The sequence below is a fragment of the Dipodomys ordii genome, unplaced genomic scaffold (genome assembly GCF_000151885.1).
Source record: "Dipodomys ordii isolate 6190 unplaced genomic scaffold, Dord_2.0 Scaffold147, whole genome shotgun sequence".
In the NCBI taxonomy this organism is placed as follows: Eukaryota; Metazoa; Chordata; class Mammalia; order Rodentia; family Heteromyidae; genus Dipodomys; species Dipodomys ordii.
The window spans coordinates 131587-142014 of NW_012267363.1; positions in this window are offsets into that span (position 1 = coordinate 131587).

Consider the following 10428-nt stretch of genomic DNA (forward strand, 5'->3'; position numbering starts at 1 on the left):
AAAGTGGAAAGTGGCACTGTGGATCCAGTGGTAGAGGACACTAGATTTTTGCTGAATTGCTGAGGGAGAGCACCCAGTCCCAGGGTTCAAGCCCAACAACAGGAAAAAAAAAGAAAGAAAACAAAAAAAGAAACACTATCCTTCTCCAAGATGACCGTAGAAGAAAATGAAGAAAGCAACAAAAACAAGGTATGTTTCCCACCTTTTTAAAAATGAGTTTGCAACTAAGAGAATGATCTTTTGATATTTATTTTTTTCTTGTTCAACTATCCACTGTACCAAACACCCTCAGAATCACCTAACCTAAAACCTAGGAGGGGAGGGTCTCACTTCTGCAGAATTACTAAGCTGGCAAACCCCACACACCTAACAGCCAGTTAGAAGCTGAGGGACACAGGATCCAGGTCAGTGGGTTAAACTTGCCTCAAAGACATGGCCTGTTTCTAGCTCCACCCAACTTCCCCCCACACCTCCTGTACCCTCTGGGCACAGGGTTTTCTGACCACTCTCCAGCTCAGACCCAAGGCTACATTTGATCTCAGTACACAGCTATACCTCCCCATCTTGCCCTTCCACTGGGTGCAGGGCCCTGCTCTCCAGTATCTTTCTGTACCAATTGGAATAAACAATGCCACCTCTTCCATGAGAAGTTTAAACACAACACCCTCCAAAAAAGAATCACTCCTAGCTACTTTGAATCCAGTCTCCAAATCCTTCTCTGTAGGGGGGAAGGCTCTCCTAGACAGTTAAAGCCCTATACTGTGTGAGAAAACTAAGCCAGGAAATTGACCCTTGACTAAAAAGAGAGAGGCCTTAAAGGAGACCTTAGAACTACTATCTCATACCCTGCCTAATTAGAAAGGCACCTGCTGTGCGACTTGTGCATCCCACCCAGTGACTGATTGCCTCCTGCCTCAAGGGTGTAGATGCTTCAAGGGTGTAGATGCTTCGCTCATTGTGTATCCTCCTCCTGTAGCTATTATTGTAATAATTCTCCTGTAACTTTGTAACAATCCCAGGCTTCAGTGATGTAGGGGCATATGTCATTATGTTTCTGAAATGTACAACCCCCACTTGCTTTGCAGTGAGTGCCTTCATAAACTAAGCCCTATTGTTGGTTCAGGGTCACAGTTACAGCTCTGGAGACTGTGCTGTGTCCCAAGCCAGTCAGTTCTCAGCACTCTAATAAAGCTCCCTGTCCCCCACTTTACTCTCCATGGTGGATTCCTTCCCCCGCCCCCACTGTTACAATATCCAAAATATCTAGCAAAGTACGACTATATGAGATGTTAAGCAAAATGTACCCCAAGATAGGAACAGAAGAGGTTTTTATTCTCTTTCTCTTTCTTGATAGTGTTTTTCATGTACTTACAATACACTATGTGATTCTTTTGTTTCTATTGTATGTTCTTCTCCCATGGTATAACCCCTGTTTTCACTGGATTTGATGCTGGTGTTCTGCCCCTTGTATATATATTTTTGTAATGTGGGGAGGGGAAGGGATATTGCAGAACGCATAAATGAGGACGCAGGCTGACCCATTGTGATGACGAGATGTACAGGACATGATATTGAAAGTGAATTTTACAATGTCAGGGTGGGGGGAAGCAGGAGAAGTTGGTGAGGTGGGGGAAAATGCTAACTGTAACCCCTCTGTACAAAATTTTTACAATAAAAGATTTTTTAAAAATGTGGCTGGAGTTACACAGCACCAACTAAAAAAGTAGAATAAACACAAAATCCTGAGTATACACAGCAGCGTATACGGACAAGGCAGTCATTTCTTCTAGATTCTTTATCATCTCTAATGTGCCATGGTGTCCTTGTGTAAAATCAAATGAATTTTTGCTTTAAGGAAAATTCCATTGTATTTATTACTTGGTAAAGTTGGAAAGTGCCATGACTAGTTTAACGCTGTGTTCAAACAAGGTGAAATAGGGATGTTTTTCCCAGGCTCATGTCAGGGGCTTGTCTCAGAATCAAACCTTGACTGAATACCCTGCCCCACTGCCTGACCTGTACTTGTATTTTAGAGTCATCACTGATTCTATGGTAAACCCAGCTAGCTGACTGGTGGATTACCAACCATGGAACAAGGTGATGAAACTTCAGAGGAAATGGCAACACTGTGGGATCAAATCATAATGTGTATTCTCAGGCTCACCACCCAAACCAGCTCATTCTTTTCTGGAAGCCTACTGCCGTGGGAAGGAAGAAAATCTCAGATTTTAGCATGGAAGAAAAGGACTTAAAGCTCCCAGAATTGGACTTGCTTTTTACGTAACTCCAGAGGTGTTTTACTTGGGAAGGTCTGCTTTGCCCCTGAAACATGAGCTGCTGGCTGCCTTCTGGGGATATCCAGGTCTGCAGTCAAAGCCTGCCTAGCTGTGGAGCAGGGGCCCTATAGAAAGAAGTGGTTCCTGCTCTCAGGAAGAGGAGATCCAGTCCCTGGCAGAGGCAAGCCTAAGCCTTTCTGTTTTATGAACAAAGCTGTCAGTTCCATAAACAAACATGTCATAAAGCAGAGAACTCGGGGCCCCTAGACAATAACCTACCCCAGGTTAGAACCTACCATAGTGTTTTATTCTGTTGTTTTTAGCAGTGACTTAGCATACCATATCCCTATTGCCTACAATGTCCCTTTTGCCCACAATGTCCCTAGTACATAGCTCGGTAGCAAAATATTTATTTCTTCATTTGCAGATGTGCCTGCTGTTTCCGGCCAGGCCAGTCCTACAATGGGCCCGGGATCAGTTCTACCCTAGATCATATCCTGATGGAGATAGTAAGGCTGTATCTTCATCCTCTTTACAGATCCCACCTGAACTTTCATCTAGTGACTTGGTAGAGTCATCTGCTCCATTTCAGCTGTTTGCTGAGACTCAGGAGCCAACTGAGACCAACACAGATTCTGCAAGACAGCTACCTCCTGGCTCCGATGATGTTACTGTTTCTCATCAAGACACGCCAGGCAAGATGAATCTGCAGCACAGACTCCCACAGATGGTGCCAGTGCTTGGTGAGGATCAGAACCCGGCCCGACCTCTGTCTCATCCACTCAAAGGTATCATGTAGAATGTTGCTCTAGCTGAGACTTCAGAGCACCTCACACTTGAAATACCTTTTCTGAAACCTCTGTATATTCATAGGAAGGTTTAAGTAGGTAGCCATTAAAGAGAACACCATATGCTTTCAGACAGGAAGAGAAGTTTAGTTTAGAGAAGTGCTTGCCACCGGCCATGCAAGGTGAAGACCACCTGGCCTAAAGAAGGGGCCAGCTGAGGTCTAACCTGGATTTAAGTATGGAGGGGAGAGGTGAGGCCATACTGGATGCAGATATGATCTCAGAGCCTGGGACCCTCCCCTGGTCCCATGGGGAGTTTGGTGGGGGGGCAGGTTCAGCCCAGGATGTGACCTCTGGGTGTGCCAGTTACCTAGATGACACAGGCACTGGGCAGAGACTTAGCCAAGAGGAGGGAGGAGACTGCCTCGCCTTCCCAGGGCAAACCTTACATTCCAGCCTTTTGATAATGATGAAACAGGGCACAGATTCTCTCTGGCTACTTCCTGCTGGCAAGGGGGCGTTGACATTGGGGCAAAAGGCAGAGATGTGGTCCTTTCTGGAAGAAGGCAGCAGATAGCAGCTGTCCCTTGATGATAATCCTGAGATGAAGTCTGGAAGAAGTTTCATGAGGCAGGGGCTGGGCAAAAAATTAGAGAGCACACAAAAGGTAACAAAGGCAAGAATGTAAATTCCTGTCCAGTTAGAAGGTAGACAAGTATGGACCTGAGACAGGCAAGTCTGTTTCTATGGACCTCCCGGCTCCCGGTTAATTTTGAAAGGCAGACACAAACTGGCTGATGCAACATCATCTCCTCTCCCTCCTCTCCATAGTCCCTTATTTCCTGGACTGGCGGAGTCCCAGGGGTCTCGGTGCTTTTGCTGGGATAGCTTGTCCCAGTTGGCATTCACAGGCTTTGAACTCAAGGCCTGGAAGCTGTCCCTGAGCACTTCTGCTCGAGGCTAGCGCTCTTCCACTTTGAGTCACAGTGCCACCTCCAGCCTTTGGCTGGTTAGACATTAGAGTCTCTTGAGCCATGCCTCTGGCTTGGCTCTTTACTAGTTAGTTGGGAGGTGGAGTCTCAGAGGAAGTTTTCTGCCCGGGCTGGCCAATAAGTCTTTACCACAACCCCCCCTTTGATTTCCTATTAAAGCACAGGAGACCCACAGAAACAATGAGCAGAGCTTACCTGTAACTGGTAAGAATCGACCAACACCTACTTGTACAGTTATTTCTCTGTGGGTCTGACTAGATACTGCAAGGAGGAAAATCTGTAACAACTCAGTGGACATGATGAAAGTTTTTGTAAGCTTTCATGAAGGCCAGGAAAGAACACACAGGAGAAGGTAAAGGTAAACAATTGGGTATGCTCCCGGGCCAACTCCCTGTTCAGGATCAGAAAGGTGGCACAAAGTCTCATTGTAGCAGGGTTTCTATGGCCAGGATCAGCAGGAACTTTTAGCCCTGAACTTGTTTTGCAAGTTTGAGTGGTTTCAGGCCCATGCCCCCAAAGAGGATTGGGGCAGGTGGTGTATACAGAAGTGGTTTGCCTTTTCTTGGCTGCCTCTACCCTCCAGTGGCCTGATATTCTGGCATTTTTGGTTTGGTAATAGGGTGACAATCGTTGTCTGGCTACTTCCTACTGGACCGGGGCATTGTGGGGCTGTATGCTGGTTATCTAGGATGCTGGAGGGGTAGTTGGCTGGTGAGTGTTTGGGTGGAGCAGAAGCAGCTGATTAACTGTCCCTCTGGTCATTTCTTGGATGTGGCTCTGGATGAACCTCAAGATGCATGAGGCAAGTAGAAAGAAAAGGCAAATTAAAATTAATGGGCCTGAAGAAAAGACAAATTAAAAGTAATAGGGGTTATGGAACCAGTCCAGAATAGGCTTTTTTAGGGCCTCAATACTTTGTTCTACCAAACCTGACTCGTTAATGTAATAAGAACATTGTTCCTGCAAGAATAGGTAGGTCCCACGTTTTTCAGCCATTAAGAGGTCTCCGTCTTGGCACTTTTCAAGAGCAACCTTTGCCAGGGAGGGAATCTGGCGCTGGAGTGAGGCTAGAGATACTGAGGTGGATTCCATGGCCACCTGGAGTTTATCTGAAAATTCCTGAGTTGAGACCAGGCTATGTCTTAGGGTCCAAGAAACCTGTTGAACCACTTGGGAAATAAAGTGTGGGCCATTATCAGATTGGAGGGAGGAGAGGAGGCCAAAGCAAGGAATAATTTCTGAAAGTAAAAATGGGATTACAACTCCTGCTGTCTCTTTGGGAGTTGGAGAGGCCTCACCCCACCCTGTGAGGGTGTCTGCCAGGGCACAAAGGTACCACATCCTTTTGTGAGTGGCATATGGGTGAAATCAACATGCCAGTCTTGGCCAGGTAAATAGCCCCACATTTGATGGGTTGTAAAGGCTTGCCTAAAGTCCCCTTTGAAGGGTGGTGGTGGAGCATGTAAAATGTGCCTGAGAGGCAGACTTAACTATTCTAGAAAGCTGAGGGTGATAGAAGTGGGGCTTTAAAACAAAACAAAAAAAACAGTCCCTTAGGCTCAGTATGCAGTGAGGAATGAACCTGCTGGATGAGGGTTTGTAGCCTGTTCCAGGGGCAAGGCCAAGTTATTTCCCACAAAGATCCATGCCTGTTCTCCATCTGTGCCATTCCCCCCTACTTTTTTTCTGGTCAGTTGTGGGGCTTGAACTCTGGGCCTGGGTACTGTCCCTCAGTTCTTCAGCTCAAGGCTAATGCTCTACCACTTGAGTCACAGCACCACTTCCAAATTTATTATTTATTTATTTTTTGGTCCAGTCATGGGGCCTGAACTCTGGGCCTGGGCACTGTCCCTCAGCTCTTCAGCTCAAGGCTAGTACTCTACCACTTGAGCCACAGCACCACTTCCAAATTTATTATTTATTTATTTTTTGGTCCAGTCATGGGGCCTGAACTCTGGGCCTGGGCACTGTCCCTCAGCTCTTCAGCTCAAGGCTAGTACTCTACCACTTGAGCCACAGCGCCACTTCTGGCTTTTCCACTTCCAAATTTTTCTGTTTATGTGGTGCTGAGGAATCGAACCCAGGGCCTCACGCATGTGAGGTAAACACTCTACCACTGAGCCACCTTCCCAGCCCAGTGCCACTCTTCTCCTAGAGAAGAATGTATCCTGATGGGGAAGACTGAGCGGTCAAATGTGGGACCTGTAAAAAGTAAAATGGGGACTGCCTCGAAAACCCTGGGGAGGCACGGTCCGGGTCAGCTGATTTGTCTGAGAGGTGTTTGGATCCTCCCATGTGAAGACAAACAGAATCCAACATGCCAGGTCCAAGAGAATGGTGAAAGCATCCTTAAGATCCAATACAGAAAAATGGGTCATAGAAGAGGAAATATGGAAAAAGCAGGTAGATGGCATGGGAACTACAGGGTGTATGGGCACCACAGCCTCATTAATGAGATGAAGGTCCTGTACTAATCGGTAGGAGCCACCCAGTTTGCAGATAGGCAAAATAGGGGTGTTATAAGGTTAGTTGGCACCAGGAGTCCCTTCCTTTTCAAGTACTTTCTTATCCAGAGGAAACCAAATTTTCCCCAATTCCTTTCCCAAGAATTTCTTAACTACCCTCTTTACAATTCCTTGAATTCCGTTCCCAAGGCTTTCTCTACTACCCTCTTTACAATTTCTTTTTTTTTTTTGGGGGGGTCCCGTCGTGGGGCCTGAACTCTGGGCCTGGGCGCTGTCCCTCAGCTCTTCAGCTCAAGGCTAGCGCTCTACCACTTGAGCTACAGCGCCACTTCTGGCTTTTTTATTTCTTTTTGCTTATATGGTGCTGGGGAATCGAACCCAGGGCCTCATGCGTGCAAGGCAAGTGCTCTACCACTGAGCCACCTTCCCAGCCTCTCTTTACAATTTCTTGAGCTTCTTTGTGGCTACAATTTTTTCCTTTGGTTTGTGAAACTGGGTAATTTCAGAACTGCCTCAGGTCACCGCTTGGGTGGAGAAGTTTGCTAGATTTTAAGGCTAAGAGCAGGGCTGGGTCGCATTCTTCTTAGTTCCTCCATTGCATATATCAGGCAAGTAAGCGGGCCCTTCACTGGTGGCTGGGAGGGAAGTCCCTCAACTCCCATAACTGAGACCTGTGAAGGAATTGGGGGGCCCGAGTAGGAAGGGAGGACCAAATAGGTAGCCCCATTATCATTGTCAAAAAGGAAATGGCCTTACCCGCTACCTGGATCATTACCCTAGGCTGGAGGAGGGTGATCGGGGTCAGCGAAGCAGGGCATCCTTAGTCTTCAGCGGCCAGGCCCAAGACCAAAGGCAGCAAGTCAGGGGAGAGAAGGACTGTACCCCTGTGGCTCGGCGTAGAGGGGCAGTCAGGCTTTCAGTGTCCCTTCTGATCGCACAGTGGACTTGGTGTCTGAGGAGGACCGGGTTTAGGGCATAGTCTTGCTCAGTGCCCCTCCTGGGTGCATTTGAAGCAGGATCCAGGTGGTTGGCGCTTTTCTCCAGAGCCATGCGTTGTACGGGGCTTCAGGGCAGTGACTAGAGCTTGGGCTTGGTAGGCCGCCTTTTGGTGAGAGTAGGCTTCCCTATCAGTCTTTTCCTGTTCTTCATGGGCATGGAATACTTTAAAGGCCATGTTCACCAGGTCACACATTGGTGTTTGTGGGCCATCCTCAGCCTTTTAAAGTGTTTTCTTTATGTCTGGGGCTGACTGAGAAATATAATGAGAGGCCAAAAAGCTGGCCCAAGGCGGAGAGGTGGGGTCCACGTGGGTATACTTAGTCAGGGCTAGAAGTCTAGCTAGAAAGGCAGCAGGGTTCTCATCCCATAGTTGAGTAATTTTCCACAATTTGACAAAGTTCATCACCTTATGGGAGGCTGCCTATAATCCAGCCAAAAGGCACTGAATCATTTTATGTCTACGTAAGCCATTGCAACCCTCAGCTGTGTCTATCTGATATTGCCAATGAGGGTCCTGGCTGGGGATGCCTCAGTTCCCACGGGCATGTTTGTATCACTAAGGTGGATCTCGTTCTCATGAGCCTTGGCACAGGCCTGATGAACTGGCTCATGCTCCTCTGTAGTAAGAGCAGTGGAAAGTATAACAGGGAGATCATGCCAGATGAGAATATTAGACCCTTGGCCCGGTGGGGTCAGATGGCACATAGGGTGGTGGATGGGCCACAGGGGTGAGGAGGAAAACAGAGTCAAGAGTGTCAGGAGAGGAAGAGAGAGGGGGAGACTTTTGGAGGGATCTTGCCACATGAGCAAGAGTTGAGAATAGGGGGCAGGAGAAACAAAGGGAGAGGGATGAGAGCATAAGTAGAAGAATCCCTGGATGAAAGAAATTTCAGTCCACTTTACCGGTTGCTCATAGAAATTGCAGAGATCGGTTAGTATATTGAAATGGAAAGCCCCATTTTGAGGCCAGGGAGGTTATCGAGCTGGTACATAGCCCATTCCCAGTTACAGAGGAGGATTAATTTCCTCAATCTAAGATCAGGTCTTGGGCCTAGAGGTTTGAGGTTCGCCAATAAGAAACCCTAAGGAGTGTGTGGGTCTGGTTTGGAATTTTGGTTTCTCATGGTGCCCAGGCACCAGGGTAAAACTAAGGCTGAAGAAGGCATCTCTGTATTAACCAAAGAGTTACCAAAAACAGGAGTGACAGAGAAGATGAAATGTCAATGATCATTCTCAGCACCAAGACCAAAGACCGGGACAGGGGGTGGGAGTGAGTGGGGTGGAGACTCCAGCATGAGCTCTCCTGACTTTGGGGGAGCTGAGTTCCTGGAAAGCAAGACAGGACACCCTGAGACAAAGGGTAGGGACTTACCCAATTCAAAGGTGGTGGGTGCACAGAAGGCCAGGCTGAGGTCCTGGGTCAGACAAAGGATAGAGGGAGAGAAAGAGAGAAATAGAGGTAGAGGCTTCAGGTGGGTTTACAGAGATAGCCAATGATATCCCAAGCCACTAGGTGGCCATCCAAAACATATGCACAGCTTACAGAGGCAAAGGCCATGAAGTCTTTCCAGGTGGCTATTTAGCCCAAAGTAAGCTCAGCAGGTTCTGTGCTCCTGATTGAGGAGGTCTCAAGAGAGGAGCAAGGGAAGAGAGAGGCTGAGAAGGGGCAGTGCCAGTTGATCGCCTTGGAGCAAAGTGAAGCAGTACCATCTTCCTGGGTTCCGCACCACATAAACGGTTTTTTGGGGTTTTTTTTGTTTTTTTTTGGGTTCCGGTCATGGGGCCTGAACTCTGGGCCTGGGCGCTGTCCCTCAGCTCTTCAGCTCAAGCTAGCGCTCTACCACTTGAGCCACAGCACCACTTCCATCTTTTTTTCTTTTTGCTTATGTAGTGCTGAGGAATTGAACCCAGGGCCTCATGCATGCAAGGCAAGCACTCTACCACTCAACCACTTTCCCAGCCCCCGATCTATGGTTTTAAGTGAGGAAAAAACACACAGGAGGAGTTAAAGATGAATAGAAGTTTGTTGGGGTACACACTAGGGAGCAGAGTCTGGTTGTGACAGGGTTTAAATGGCTATGGTCAGCAGGAACTTTTAGCAGGTAACTTGTTTTGCAAGTTTTAGAGGTTTCAGGCTAGTGACCCTGAAGAAGGATTCAAGACAGTTGGTGTATAAGGAAGTGGCTTTTCTCAGCTGTCTCTGCCCTCTAGTTTTAACTTTAATTGGACCAAGTTAAATGATCTCCAGTCCAGTGGGAGGGGAGAGAAAGATTGAAAATCAAACGTAGAATGGCTAGCCTCTGAGAGGGAACCTACAGGGGTGTCCACAGGACCAAGCCTGTGTCACACTCTTGCAGGCACAAGCCAAAAGGTTGGAGAAAATTAAGGAGAGAGCAAAGAAGAGTCTGAAAGTAAAGACTTCTGACCATTACCATTGCAGTGGCAAAAACTGTATGTGTGAGAATATTTTGACCAGGCCTCATGGCACATGCAAGAGGCATTCCAAGTGAGTGTCCCGGCTCGGGCTTAAAAGCTCAGGAGGCAGCCAGTCTGGTGAGTGAAAGAGAGCTTACTCGATGGAAGCAGCATCCCACATCCTCCAGTGCCCCCTAGACACATTTCACTCACTGGAATGGAGAAGTGGTGAGCATGGATGTGGAGGCCAGCAATGGTTTTGGCAAAAAGTCTAATGTGGCATCTTGCAGAAGTTCAGTTCGAGGGAAAAAGGGCAGTATGAACTGGGGGATATTCCTCAGAGGAAAAGAAAAACAGAAAAAGAGAGGGGGGGAATCAAAACGGAGAGGAATCCCACCTATCCTGACTTGAAAACCTTCCCAAATTCACACAGCACCATTTATGTTAGGTATAAGCAGGTAAGGAGAACACCACCTGCTTTCAGGCAGCAAGA